At 40.2% G+C, this 16,083-nt stretch overlaps 1 long non-coding RNA gene across 1 annotated transcript; it reads right to left on the bottom strand.

Annotated features, from left to right (window-relative positions):
- Nucleotides 1-14,146: 14,146 nt before the first annotated feature.
- LOC145457549 (uncharacterized) lies at nucleotides 14,147-16,083 on the bottom strand. Its single transcript, XR_013920929.1, has 2 exons — nucleotides 15,385-16,083; nucleotides 14,147-14,786 (listed from the first exon to the last, which is right to left on the bottom strand). It is a non-coding gene; the product is annotated as an uncharacterized LOC145457549 (long non-coding RNA).

Raw genomic sequence — 16,083 nt, 5'->3', positions numbered from 1 at the left:
TATTCAGTAGAGGTGGATTTATTCTAAGGCCATACCGCTCTAATATATCTGAGGATCTCCTTTCCACTTTGGTATTTTTAAAGTGTAACTCATCATTGATGTGATCTGCTGTCTTTGAAAACACACACTACCCTCTGTCTATTTGAGGTTTTGTTAGGTATGTGCATTGTGCACGTGAGTAATAATGAATGGCTAATGCTGCGTGATGTTTGTAGAATAGGACTGTTCAAAAGTAACTTCTTTTTTATTTTACTCGGTGGCTACTTGATGAAATTGTTACGTTGCATAAAAAGAACATTGAATCTGGCTCAATTTTGAAAAGTAGAATCAATTAGATAGGAGAAAATTTTGGATTTGAAAATAAATGAAGTATGCACAATGTAACAATATCATGAGATAGCCGGTAAAATTCGAAAATCTCTATTTGTAATTAATCTAAAATTTTCTATCATAGCATTGCTTTCTACTGGTTGGAATTGAGCCAAATTTGATTTTTTTAGGCAATCTAACAATTTTAAGAAGTATAGCCGGAAAACTTGAAAAAATGTTTTTGAACAGCCCCATTGTACAATTATTTCTCCAATGCTGTAACTGCGATGTAGTCTGTAATGCAATTGGGAAAACCTTAAGTAATATCAAAAGGTATCTGTTTTTTGTCACTGCACAATGCACATAGCTGCATGCACGCTTTTACAGCATGCTGGCTTGGTGTAAATACCTTTACATAAACATGCATCTGTTGATTCTCTATCAGCTGGTATCTTGACGTGAACTCGTTGGTTCTCTATCAGCAATTTATGAGCTATCGTCGATGTGCTTATCATAAAAACTGAATGCTTGAATTGGTGATGTATCAGACTGACAAGACAGATATTTGATTTTGCGTTCTAACTTAGTGAAGTTATCTGTAGCATCGGTAATTGAGGCCAGGACCTGTCCGTTAACTGCATAAATAAACACGTGCCAAAACTCTGATAGGGACAAAATGAGCATGTTTGGCAAGCTAGGAATTCGATATCACCCAAGCAGGATTGAAAACATGAGCTGAACATGACTTCAATACTGTGACTTGGACTCGACTCGAGTCATAACACCATGACTCGGACTTGACCCTTTAAACGGTGACTTGGACTCGGACTCGAGTCGGTGATGAATTGAAAATGACTCGACTTGACTCGAGTCAAAACCACAAAAGTAAGATTGACTCGTGACTCGGAACCATGTGACTTGGTTACAACCCTGCTAAAAAGTTTTAGCAGTTATGAAGCGACAGTGTTTCGATCGTGATATCTAGACGGCGTCTTGCTATTTATTCGTCTGTTGAAACATGCTTGAATATAAACCGTTTGATTTTTTGTTTCTGTGGTTCTTCAGCCCTTTCGGGTCACTATTCAGTAATCATTGTTTTTGGCAGATATTACTGGGGCTACCATATGTCCTTCATTTGGAGGATTTGTCCTCCTTTTCCAAAAATTCGAAAATGCCCTCCTTTTTGGCAATTCGTCCTCATTTATAGCTTTGACAGCCAGGCGATTGTACATGCACAACTAAAAAAACGCCATAAATGACGCGAAATATGGATTTCGATGGCAGTGACGGCATGGATGACGGGCAACCACAACCTAAATTACAATATAGGTCTTCCGGGAGTCGAGTTGGAAAATAACCTTTATTTTTTTTAGTCAACGCAAGTTAGGCTAACCATTTTTTCTCGTCCGATATGTAGTGATAAATGCATCGCCATCGATTCAGGAGGATTCGGTTTGATTCTAGGCAGTAGCACGTTCCGACGCGCCTGGGGTGTGTCTTGGCCCCTCTCCCGTACGTCGCTCTACTCAACAGTGTGTTTACGAAAAGGCCCAGGGAAGGCCCGAAAGACGGGATGTTCAAGAAAGATAATGCGAGGAAGCTACGAGAAAATGAGATAAGGATCGAACAAGCGACGAATCGTGCCCGCGATATCACCGAACTACCAAGTTTGGAATGGTTCACAATCAGGGCTTTTGAGCCGGAGCCGGAGAAAAAGCCGGAGCCCCGGAGCCGTGTATTTTCAGCGGAGCCGGAGCTCAAAATAAAATTCTGATGGAGCAGGAGCCGGAGCTGGAGCTGGATCCGGTTGCTTGAAAATTAGCTCCGGCTCCGATGTATTTTATAAGATGCTATTCTAGTACTTTTGGCTGAATTCAAAAAATTTTACGGTAATCGTTCAAAAATTTAGGAATTGGTTCCTCTTTAGCGCCACCTTTTTTAAACTAAGCATTTTCAAATTGTTTATATACAACGCGCTAATTCTGGGCATGCGAGATATGCCGTCCTACTATATTTGGCGACTCGGTTATTCGTCATACCCGCAATTTCGTCATCAGCACAACACTGATGGCCAATAGAGCTGTTCCAAAAATATTGATCACTATACGTATTTTACAAAATGGGGCTGGTGCTTATGTTAGCTGAGCAAATTAACTAATGTGTAGAGCAAGTTTTTGTGACAGTCAAATCCGTGGAAAGTTGCATTTATTTTTCACAAAAGTTGCAGTAAAAAATTGCATTTATTTTTCTCAAAAGTTGCACTAAAAGACCACATTTTTGGTCGGTTGACTAAAAAAAGGTCAACTTCCCAGTTCCACTCCCAAAATACAGTTTTCCATCCACATTGTCCGTTAGTTGACTGAACTACCTGTTAGAGCGTTACTTCAGTTTGTATTTCAACAAAATTCTCAAAAAACAGTAACATAACCAATCGATCTATTTACATATACTGCCAAATATTTCCAGTTAAAAGTTGATTGCTTGAAAAATCGAAAAAACTTGCAAAAAGTTTCATGAAAGATCGTAAAAGTTGCAAAAAGTTGCATCAAAAAAATGGACAAAAGTTGCAAAAAGTTGCACTATAAGATTCCTTCAAACAGCTTAAAACCGCATTCTACATAACTTCCGAGAATTTAGGAAGCTCCGGAAGCTGTAAAAAAAGTTGCAAGTTGCAAAAACTTGACCTATTAATGAGTAATTAGCCAGTGCTTCTCATATATCGCATTGGTACACGAGAGCTTCTTTGGTGGTACACGCGAAGAGTGCTGTTAGTAATGTCGCGCCTAATATTGGCGAGCTTCTGCATAAGAAAAGGTTGCAATTACATCATTAAATTATGCTTTCCTGCTATCCGATGGTGTTGCGGTATAGTACAGGCAGGAAGAACCAACAAACACCGATGCATTCAATTCTGGTTGAATGGGGTGGTACGACGTATAGTGAAAAACTATTTAGTGATACGAAGTGTGGTAAAAAAATAGTGGTACGCGATGGGAAAAAGTTTGAGAAACAATGAATTAAATGAAGCGACGCCAAAGAATAAACGTGGCCTTGCTGCGCTTGCACAAGCAAATGTCGCATTGGAGATACCGTACGCCGTCTACTCTGTGAACCAGATACGTAGAATACCCTTTAATTAAAAAAAACTCAAACGTTTTCGAACTTTTCCTAATCATGAGTACTGAACACTAAAAACACAGAAAACTGTTTCAAGCGACTGTTAACAACCAAAAGTTTGAGCGATTAACAGCGAATAGGCTACAGGACAGTCAATGAAATGTGTAATCAAACGATTATGCAACCCAGAGCTGAGTGAGGATAATGAAATGTAATTGGTAAGGCGTCAGCGATAAGATGGATACCGATAAGATGTGTAAAATCAAAATAAATGCAAAAGGAAAGAACCTCCTGATAACTACGAATTACAATTTGGCCCTAGTAAATTTGGCCAAGATTGGAGGTAAGATTGGGATAACATCTCAAATAATGCGTGATCAAGTTTGGTGAAGCCTTGGTTGGAAACTTGAATTTCTTTTTGCAATTGCTGCAGCAAGCCTCGGTACTGGTCAGAGATTTAAAAATAAAACTCTGACTGTGGTGTAGGAAATGGTTCAGCACAGGTTTCAGAAGAGTTTATTTGTTGTTCATTCATTTTAATAAATATTAAGATTTAGTTTAGCCCACTGATTCTCTAACTTTCTTGACACGCCCCCTTTATGACAGTGCAATATTTCGCGCCTCACTTATCCTCATATCACACCATGAAACCAGAATGTTAGCAATTCTTACAGATAGTTTGATGGAAGGTTATGACTGTTGATGAGAGAATTTTACAATATGAAATTCGGACTATACACATAGCAATAGCAATAAAATAGAGGTAAATCGCGCCAAGCGCGGAAAAAAATTTCAGTTTACCGGAGCTTCGCGCTCCCTTCAGATGCTTTCACGCCGCCAAAAGGGGCACGCCCCTGTTTGAGAACCACTGGTTTAGCCTACAATGTAATTCACTAAGTCTTCTGTTGCTACTGAAGTGTGGGAAACAGTTAAGCATGGCTTAATTATCTACTTATAAGGCGGCACGCATAGCTCACCGATGTAAATAGGCTTATTATTACAGGTGGCGACTGTAATCCAAGGCCTTGCGGCCTTGCGGCCCCTCGTCGTCATCCTGGTCCGTACCGGGTTTTCACTGGTGTGACGAATAAATGATTAATTCATTGATTGTTATTTTATGTTGTGATTGTCAGGTTACCATAACAATGTAATTGAAATTGTAATTGAGCAAAATTTTCATCAAATAACAATTACAATTACAATTACACAAAATAGAAATTCTTCAATTACAATTACATGGAAAAATGTATTTAATTGCATTCAGCTCAATTACAAATTACAATTGATCCAACTCTGATGTCAACCCATTGTTACGTCACAATAAAAACAATAAAACATGTTTTAAAGAAGGGCCTTGTTTGAAACATGTTTGTTTTGAATTGATTTTTGTTTTAAATTAGGGTTACCATATTTTTGTAACACAAATTCCGGACGCTTTTTAGCGCCCACTAGCGAATTTCAAAATGAGGTATGAGCACATTGTTGATTATTATGACGTCACACTAGCAAAGCTTTGTCTATCAACTAGAGGTGGTCACGATCCGGTTCAGCAGTACTTGGTTGTGTGTTGTAAGTTGTCACTACGGCCAAAGTCACATTTTTTCAGCCTCTCCCGCCAGAAGAAACACTGATCTTGGGCTCACTGTAGGGTAATCGATGCAACTTCTGGGGGCTTACTATATATGCATCTGGTCGTTAAATGATTTGATGAAATATGTCAATAATAATGGTTCTTCCATATATTACTGTACAATTTTATCATCTCTCCGCCCACCTGATCAGAATTAGCGGTAGAGCTGGTGGAGCATGATGACTTCGAAAATGCAAGGAGCAAAATTGAACACCGTTAAGTCATGTACTTGACACACCGATAAGATTATTTATCAGCCTAATGCCTGTGCGCACTGTACCACTGAGCTATATCAACACCGCACATCCAGTGGTTTCCAGCCTTTTATGGTCGCGACTCCATTTCCAATTTGAAAATGATCCGCGACGCAGCTTAAAATTTGATAAGCTGATTACTAATTTAAGGTCAGCACATTTGCCCAGACTTACCCACGGCCTATTTTGAAAGCTGATTACATTCATCATGTTCGTGAACTCCAGGATAATGGCTAACTACCCCTAGATTTTGAACGACTATCTTTGAATAAAGCATCCAAACGGCCTAAACCGACTCTATGTTACCGTTATCTTGTAATTGCGATTACAATTAGACTTATTTCTGTAAATGAATGTTATTTTATTTTTTTGGATCGCAGTTTTTGCGAGGGTAGTAGTCCCCATATTAAAACCAAGATATGTGATACTTAATCGCATGAAGAAAAATATCATGTAGCATAAATCTGCCGGAAATAATATTGGTTATGTTGCTTTAGGAAAAAATTATGAGCTTACTTCAAAATTCCGGACATTTAGGCAAATTTTAGAAATTACTCCCGGACGCAATTTTAACAGTGAAATTCCGGACATGTACGGGAAATTCCGGACGTATGGCAACCCTATTTTAAATGCAACCCCAATGTTAACACTTTGCGCAATTAGTATACGTGAGTAAAATATGACGGTTCGTAAAGATGCCATATACTGAATTTTTAGTTTCGGAAGATAGAGGCTATACTAAACTTGGTTTTAAGCTTCAACATGTTTGTTCTCCAGGCAAAAGAACTGAAATATATTAGAAGAAATCGAAGTAATGATACTGCCAAATAAAAAGAGAAATACAAATGCTACTTCTAAATAGCTAAAAATATACTCCATATCTTCTGTCCGGAAAGCTTCAACGGTGGTCTGCTAAAACAGGTCTAACGCTCAAAAAAAAGCCGGAGATCACTTTTCTAGATGTCATGAGTTTCTAGCTTACGATACGATAGGCAAATGCCAGATTGCGTAACGGTACTTCCAAACGTCTGGATGAGCCATATGCGCGACAACGGTCGTGGAAATCATAGTGACAGTTTCGTCTGACTGTTTAGCAATTTTTGCAATACTGTGATGTGAAGCATTCAACGCTCGCTTTTTTGTGTCATATTGATGGTGGGCGTCTTACCCCACCCAAGGATACAGCCAGAGAAAAAATTGTCTGCGGGGGCAAAAATTTATTCATATAAAAGACGCCCCATTTTAAAGATATGGGAAATATAATAAAAGTATGATCTTGGACCTTTATCGGGTAATTGATACAACTTGTAGGGTGATCTTTCACCCACAAAAATATTGTTACGGGAAATTAGTGTGTCCCCCGTCCGCGCCAAGTTAATGGTTGAATTTGATCAATAATATTGTTACTTGCACTGGTATTGGGCACCGTATAGGGCGATCAACCGAACTTCTGGGGGGCTTCGTCCACTAGACGTCCATGTCACGGCTACTCGAAAGCCCGACTTCATTATCATGTCGGCACGCCGTTTATAACTTATATAGTGGCGTGGAGAAATTTCGTAATTCATGACTGAATTTTGTCAATAATATAAGTAGTTCGATATCGTATAATTGCCCACATGATCAGATGCAACAGTGGATCTAAGAGGGGTTCAAGTGTCATGATACTGCTAGAAAATACACCATAAATGTATGTCTATTTACGAAATAATTTTGGGCCCCCGATTGGGGGGTTGTTGGGGGTGCTACTCTGTTTAGACACCGCATATACGTTTTCATTTTAAGATTCAAGATAGAGCTGATAAACGCGGGGTCTTCAAAGATATCGAAGGCGTGCAAATATTCATCGTGAGCTATATGTTCAATTGTTCATAGCACAGGATAAGATTATTCATGAGTTTCTCGAGGGTCAGTGTCGGGCGAGCCACTTTTAATTCCTTACTTGGTTAAACATGCTGTTATTTGCTGACCTCCGGAGAAACTTGTCGCCACTCGCCACTCAGAAGATAGCTCACAAGTATAGGCTACCACAACGATTTAGAAGATAAATGTATTTGGTGAGATGCGCATGAATCCCAATTTGCATTTACTCACGGGGCGAAATATTTGTTTACTCTGCTCGTCGCATTTGTAGCGCCGGACTAAGATTGCAAGGACAGGGCTATCCAGAGCAATTTTCGGCCAAGGTTCTATGGCCGGCGATCTTTCCGGGATCGCATTTCGTGTTGGCTAAAACTTATCTGTCCTGGTGTGTCTTCTTTGGCGCCGAAAAAGTGGTGCCTAATAGCGCAGCTACCGCAGGAAGTACACGCGAATTCAGTTAGATTCAATTCTGTACATCATGCGCATTTTTATTTATGCCTATTTTTTATTTTGATTTATGGAGAAGCGGGTATAGAACAATCAATTACTGAAATATTACATCGCGCAAAGTGCGAAGAAAAATGTCAAGTTGAATGCATCTGCTCAAATGCACTCCACCTAATAATAGTTTACAAAAAATCTCGATAAGTTTGGGGGTGCGGGCATGGCTCTTTTAGCCCCCTCCTGGCTACGCCAATGACCTAACCTGGGCGTTTTACCCAACTTTACCCCACCCAAAGGTCCTGGAGTATACTTGTCACCAAAGGGGTCCAAACTCACAGCTTTGTTTTCAATGCTTCTTCCGCGAACTCGCGAACTTGACAACTATACAGCTATGAACTCGCGAGTAAGTGAATACAGCAAAATGAACGATAAATAACGCGAGTGAATTTCGATACCGTGTTTCGGCTCTTTAGTTCGTGGCCGAAACTGCTAATTGCGGAAGGGTGAACTCGAAAGGGGCCCAATAATATTTCGTAAATTATCATAAATTATAGAGTATTTTTTGGTTATTTATAGAACTTTTTTCGGATTTTCGTAGCGCTTGGCATACTTTATAGATGCTAGCTGTTCTGATATTGATACGGGTACCCCTCTCCAAGAAAAAACGCATACGTTATATAAATAAACATTCAGGCGTCGGCCATTACCGCGTCACGACACACCAAGAGGTTGACAATGACTTTTCGGCTAACAAGCGACTTTGCGAAGTGTGCTGCCGAAAAGTTCAGTGGTGAGGAACCTTGACTCGAAAGAAACATTCTTGTATTATATGTATGTCGAATTTTTCTTTGTCAATAGGCGCCTAAATGTATGGTGTCTAATATTCTTGTCCTGGCAATCTGATCCCCACATTACTATACTAAAAAGTTCTTTAGATGTGGTGAGTTTCAGAAATTCCGAAATCTTTTGACTATATAGTCAGGGTTGCCATTGATATGGACCCAAAAATATGGACAGTCGAAAAATTAGATTAGCATTAAAAAGTGTTTTTGTGCATATATGTATTTTCCAGTATACTTTGTATTTACACGAGCCGTATGGCATATCACATTCCATACTTTTAGCAAAAAACAACCTTCTCCAGCAACTTCTTGTTATTACAAAGTGCTTCATGGATCTCACGACAGCTGAGGTCTTGGTTTACCTTTACTCCAGCCGAAACAGCACTTCGTCAGCCCCCATCCCCTCCAAAAAGACCGTTGGTCAGTGGTCTCTCATAGGGTGATAAACCAAACTTTGTCACTTCGTTCTGATTATAGACGCGTCAACCAAGATGGAAAAAGGCTGTGCACCAAGTTTGAACAAATCAATTTTGAGCATGTGGAGCATGAATTCCAGTAACAAAGATTGTAGTCTTGGTCCATGTTGGAATCGGGGAACATTCCTTTTGCAATCGTAGTAGAGGAATGATTGCTGGTGTTTAACGGTGTGAAATGCCCAGGTACCCTCAGCAGCAGCTGCCCCTTGTGGTCTGTGGTCGTTGGTGCTGATCGTCTTGTGAGAAAATTATTCATTGACTGGTTCGAATCTATCATTATGACACTCTTCTTGTGTTTTGGGGTATCAATGTGGGTTGAAATAGCGGTCTTTCCTACGGCCCCCAGGTTAATTCACAATTGCAGATATTGCAATGTGCGAAACACTCGCCCTTTAAGTTCCTTTGATACCTTTGAATTCTCTCTCATAATCGTCACGAAAAAGTTTTTACGCCCGATTATTTTAACTAATCAGATTTATCCTTATTAGTAGCTAAAATTATATGTGCGATATAATTTAGATAAATTTATCAATGATTTATAGCTTTACTACTTTTTAACCCAAGTGTCGGCTGCAATGATCCCTTTTTCAGTACCTATAAATGCTGCCTTCCCCGCAGCTTATATTCTGTTGTAGGCTAAACAGCAGAAGCCCGGTGTTGCTGTTTACGGCTAAAATGACGTCCGCTGCGATAGCTTATGGTACAGCCGAAACTTCTATACAACTCACTGCCCCAGCTATTTCACCACTAGGAAGCCAAATCTTGTGGTGTATACGCAACGGGAGTTCCTTTCATTCATGATGTCATAACAGCTCGACGCGAAGGCATAATTTTAAAATATTATGCAACACAGATAGCCTACCAGAGGTAAACGATCGAAGTTCTGTAGCTGTTGAAAATAAGACAAAATAAGGACGCAAGTCGAAAAGAAGGACATTTCTTAGAAATAAGGACATTCGAGTTTTCTAAGACGTGGCCTTTAAAAATAAAGACAAATCTTAGAAATAAGGACGGTATGGCAACCCTGATTATAGTATACAAGGGAGGTCACTAAATAACAACACACAAAAAACTATTTGATAACAACGGGCCCGCCCGTAGATGTAATAGTATTGATTAGGCGCCCTAAATTTTCAAAGATACCAATTTCGTCAGTATACGAATGGTAAGTCTAAGAACGTGGAAAAATTCACCAGCAATATGCGCAATTCCAATTTTACTGATCGAATTCAACAATGAATTTGATTCTTTTCGCGCTGCGCGCGACTAGGAAACAACAGTTCGCTAACCACCGAGAAGATCTTCGAAGAGCACTATCCCTGTGATAACGTACTAGGAGTCTAGGGAAGTTTGGTTTATCACTTTATGGGGGCCCAAGACAAGCGTTTTTTATTTGGGTGGGGGTATTTGAATCCATTATTATGAAATTTCGACGATTGTTGTAAGAAAGTCAGAAAAAATCAATTTCACGTAATTTATCCCGTGTATCGCAGGCTGAGACGTGCTGATTCAGTGTAGGCTACATCTGCCACTTCACCCCTTTCGAAGAAGACATTTGATCACTTGGGCTAATGATATTAGTAGTGCGACAATATTAATTCATCCTGGCTGGTGCGAGCGAGACAAAATTAATGTAGAAGCTTGGGTTAGCGGAGCGTCGCAATTTCAACAAGTTTTTACAAATGTGGCGAAACGAAAAAAATTAGGGAGCCACTGCACTTAATAATGAAAAGATTTATAATATGAATTACAACATGTAACAAAAATTTAATTGAGCCGATTTTTTGATATTTCCTTTACCATATACATTGATAAAACATGTTTCCGGCAATATTTTGCCACAAGTATCGTTTAAAAATGTCATTTGAAGCTTTCTAAACTTCCCGCAACATGTTTTTCAAGCTCCTTTATTGAATTTCCTATCAACTGTGACGTCACATTGATCCCTCATTCAATTAATAATAGTTGGTTGTTAGTAACAATCATCTTATCAGTCTCAGTTAGTCAGTATTGACTAGCTGGAGCAAGCAATCTTAAATTCCTTTTCGTTTTGTTCTGTAAATGCGCTGTTGTGGATCTAGAGAGTATAATCTCATCAATAATGTTAACACCACAAATGTAATCTGCCTGCTGGCTGTTTGTTAGGGTTACCATACGTCCTCTTTCAAGTGGATTTGTCCTCTTTTTTGACTTTTTTGAAAGTGTCCTCGGAGGACGCCCTTTTGTCCTCTTTTTTGAGATTTTGTCCTCTTTTTTGAAAATTTAGGTCAGATTTAGAGCAAATTGCGAGTGATATGCCGTAAATTAGAACAGAACTGATACTCCGGTGGATATTTCAGAGTGAAAAACGGTGATTTTAGCTCTGCGCATAAAAATGACCTTTTTTTTAGTCATCCACCTAGCAATGCGGAAAGAAAAACGTTTTTTTTTAGTCAACCGATCACAAAGTCGGAAAAATTCACCGGTTTTTGAGAATTCTTCTCCGGTTTTGCAAGTCTCAAATTTCTGAAAAAGTGTCCTCTTTTTAGATTTCCAAAATATGGTAAGCCTACTGTTTGTGCTATATCTGTGGTCTGTATATCAGTTTGAAACAAGTTAAGTACAAAATATAGATAGATGTAAGGTTTTTTTTTATACTTATTAACTTTACTTTGGCATGAAAATTGGCGACAAAGATAAAAACTCGACATTTCATGTAATCTGCGAAATATGCCGATGAAATATGGATGGATGGCTAAGGGGAGATCGACATTCAATGTCATTTGCTACTCGAAACTTAATAGATAACTGTTATTTCTGTATGGGTGACATTCCAAGGTTCAGAATACCTGTTGCGGGTTCTCCTTGCTTAAGCGAGAATGTTGGCAATCGTTTTAAAGCACTTGACAATAAAATGACTGCTGCGAGAGAAGCAGAAGCATTCAAGGCATTTCGAGATGTAGTTGATATTTTTTTTGCAAATAAACGAAGCAATGAACATAAACCTCTGGTAAACAATACGATCGAGACATATGAAAAATAAAGCCGGGGGCATTATCTGCACTTTCACCTTGATTCTATTAGTTCAAATATGGGTGATGTAAGCGAGAAAGTAAGGGTGGTGAAGTTGCATGATATGGATGATTATTTGCGGGTCATAATACCAGCAGATTTCTTAGTTTATAGACCCAAATCATGCAAACAAAACCACTTGTGAAATTTTTTGAAGTGTTTCCAACCTTCTATAACCTGTGGTAGCCAACCGGGCCGTAACAGCACTTCGTCAGCCCCCCCCCAAAACAAAAACGTTGGTCTTGCGTCCCCCATATGGTGATAAACCGAAATTCTGGGGGGGCGAAGCCCCCCCACCCCACTATGCCTATACGCTGTTTACCGCTACTTATCGGCTACTTAAGGGCTACATTGGGTGTCCTTTTAGTGAGTCAGTTTTTCTCGCCTGAACGCGCGAAGCGCGAAAACGTTCTATACTTCATGATTGAATCGGTCAATATTATCGGGAATTGCATATATATTGCCTTCAATTATTATCGTCTCTCTGCTCTCGTAATCAGATTTACCGGTAGTTGTGTTTGAAAAGGTAGGAACCACTCAATAATAATTTAACATCTTCAGGCGTAAACCCGTTAGCAGGAACGAAACAGCACCTCGTCAGGCCCCCAAGAAAACTTGGGTCTTGGGCTCCCATATGGTGATAAACCGATCCCCATCAGGCTGTTCGCTTTTGCCACGAAATTAGTTGTGAGCCAGCGCTAAACGCGAAAATTTTCGATAATTTATGATAAAATCGGCCAATAAGATCGGGAATAGCATATATATTGCTATCAATTTCTTGTCCTCACGTAATCAGATTTACCGGTAGAGCTGAGTGAGGTGTCTTGGAAACTGCAGGGCGGGTGGACCCGTTGGTATGACTTCGTTGCATGATGTTATTTCGCAGTGGCGGCTCGTGACAATATCGGGTGGTGGGGCAAGGGCTGCGAGCGACTTTTATCAACATGACGTCACAATGGCGTTTTCCAACGTAAAAAAGTAACTTTATGATGCTCACATGAATTTCCCGACAACAGTGATTTTAACGTAGGTGCCGCGAGAGGTTTGCCGGTGAGCCGTGACTTGAAGTGTGGTAACAAATGTTTTATTCATTTATTTTTTAACAAAGGATTATTTTACAAAATGTACGTGAACTAAGAATCGTCCCTATGCCACGAATCAAGTATCAGGTCATCCTTAGTAGCATGCGTTATGATTTCATGGTATAGTTATAGATTACGCAAATCGATAGACCCTAATTTTTCTAAGCCCGTCCGAAAGTGTTTCGTACACGATCCTGGTGTGTTACGACCACTGAGCTGGTGGTTACGACCAGAGATGGGCGGATTCCAAAATTTTGGGATCCGAATCTATCCGGATCCGGCTGGCAATTGGAAATTCATAGTCCAAAGAAATCCGGCTGGTGAATGTCCAGTTCGGAATCCGAAAAAATCCTGCCAGAACAATGCTAATTAATCATATCACAGCAAAAAAAATCCGGCTAAAATCCGACCGTCACCCCAAATTCAAAATCCGGATCCAGTCCGGCCAGGTAAAAAAACATTGAAATCCTGCTCCGGCTCCTGAACCGGACTGTGGCCATCTCTGGTTACGACCAGGTGATAATAGGCAACCAAAACGTAGGCACTCGGCGTACGATTGGATCAATAGACTGGACAACTTCTAGACCTCTCATTTTCGCTCTAAAGACAACTGCGTAAACTACGTACGGAGCAAAGATTCAATACGATTCATGTTCGCACTTGACTTGACCTGACTCATTCCAATGACTAGAACTCGAGAGATTGCGTAAGCCTAACTGGAAAGGTCAACGAGTTCGGACACATACGCAATTGTTATCTCATAGATTGGGCCTGTCATATTGAATCCAGAACATCAATTTGAATGGTCTTTGAAGAACTAAGGACAGCAGCCTCGGAACTTCGGTCTCGGAACATCATAGGACATTTTGGCCTTGAAACTGGAGACTGTGACACAACACATACGGCTTACAGTCTATAAGTCTGCTGCGAAATCGCCATTGGAAAATATACTAATCAATAAATGCATGAATAAAAGCCGTAACTTAGTATACTGTTACAAGAAATCATCGAGAAGTAGCATACGCAATCTCATAACCCATTCCGGTATGGTACACTGTCAAAATCAATACAAACAGACGAACACCGAACTTTGAGTAAAATAGATCGAGGAATAGGCTGATCGAATGATCAGCTGTTAGCCGACATCGAAAATGAAATAGCTATCGCATTTGACAGGGGATTGTAAGCAAATGGTTTGAAGGCCACAATTTCACAGTGAAATGGACATTGGCGAACATAAAATTATGTGAATATTTGAATGCAAACCGAGAATCTTGGTCAGCTGTTTCATGCGATCATCGAGATATACCATTGGAAATATCATCACCGATCTCGTTATGGAACGCAGACTATAGATTAGCACAGACCGACACCGGCTATTGCGTGAGATCCGCAATGACGTAGGTAGGCTAAGTATCAGATCAGCGCGCATCTCTACCATACTCGACCTCGAAAACGAAATAACTGCCTCAATCATTGAGTGTCAACTTTAAGACTTGGCACCGTGTTCGATACTAAAATCCAGACATACCGTGCGAAAGCTCATGACAGATCTAGGTATGGAACATCGTTGAAATCAATAGAGACCAATAACGGCTTTTGCGTAAATTTGTTGGCGATAAATGAAGAGTCAGCTCTTACTCGACTTTGGAAACGAAATTACCACCCACATAGTTCAGTGACAAACTTAAAACTTGTTACAGCGGTCGATACTAACACTATAGAAATTAAACATGGAACGGCAACGACCGATTTTGCAGCTTCGTTCCGCTCCGCCGAGGCTGGAGTGGAGAGTGGTTTTGCGTAAGCGACTGTAGGATTTCTGGCAATCCAAAAGCTATCTTCCCGAGCACAGAAATTACTGAATATGGTCTTGATCGAAAGCCACTGTTGCACCGATTCCGAAAATATAAATTAAAATAATGATCAGGCACTGATCCACCTAGAATCCGTCCTCCAAGTCGAAATATCGGTATTGTTCGAACAATCGGAGAGTCGCAACGGGTCATTGTTATGGTCATTGTGTTGCGGTTACCCGATTGCTCTGAACAATGCCGATATTTCAGACTTGGAGGACAGATTCTAGGTGGATCAGTGCCTAATCATTATTTAAATTTATATTTTCGGAATCGGTGCAACAGTAGCTTTCGATCAAGACCAGATTCAATAATTTCTGCGCTCGGGAAGTTAGCTTTTGGATTGCCAGAAATCCTACAGTCGCTTACGCAAAACAATTCTCCTCTCCAGCCTCTGCGAAGCGGAACGAAGCTGCAAAATCGGTCGTTGCCGTTCCATGTTTAATTTCTATACTAACACTTATCGTGCCAAATGTCATGACCGATCTCGGTATAGAACATCGTCAAAATCAATGGAGACCAATACCGGCTTTTGAGTAAAATCTGTTTGCTTTACTATGTACATGATAGATCAGCATACACTGAACTTCGGAAACGGAATTACTACCATTATCTTTAAGTAGCAAGCCTGAAACTTGGAGCAGTGTTAAATACTACCTTCACGACATATCATACCAAGTTTCAAGAAATATCATGGTGCGAAACACCGTCAAAATCGACCTATTCCAGCAAAGGTCGACTCAACGCATATTACGGTAACCGAGTTCAGATATAGATACGATTGTTACATCACACCTTAGGGGCGAGCAAGCATATTTGACCCGGTTGCTCGGCCATTTTACGAATAGGAGAGAGTAAATCACCGTTTCTTTATTGTGCGCGGCTTTGAGAGAATAGATAGTGAAAGCTTGTTATGAGCGCTACCGGGGCAAGCCCCGGCTAGGCATTCACAAAGCGAAAACACAGAAGAGAATTCGATTTTCGCAGAGACTTCGCTATGTATGGGCGTTTGCAAGCGAAAGCACAAGAAGAACGCGGGTTTTGCTGTGATCTCGGTATATATTGATTGCTGTGCGTCTATAAATGGTTAAATTGTTATTGAACAGAATTTTAGGTGGGGCAATGCCCCAGTTGCCCTATAGGACGAGCCGCCACTGTT

The sequence above is a fragment of the Botryllus schlosseri genome, chromosome 15 (genome assembly GCF_051294905.1).
Source record: "Botryllus schlosseri isolate E-star chromosome 15, Bs_hap1, whole genome shotgun sequence".
Classification (NCBI taxonomy): domain Eukaryota; kingdom Metazoa; phylum Chordata; class Ascidiacea; order Stolidobranchia; family Styelidae; genus Botryllus; species Botryllus schlosseri.
This window is presented reverse-complemented; position numbering and strand designations above follow the sequence as displayed.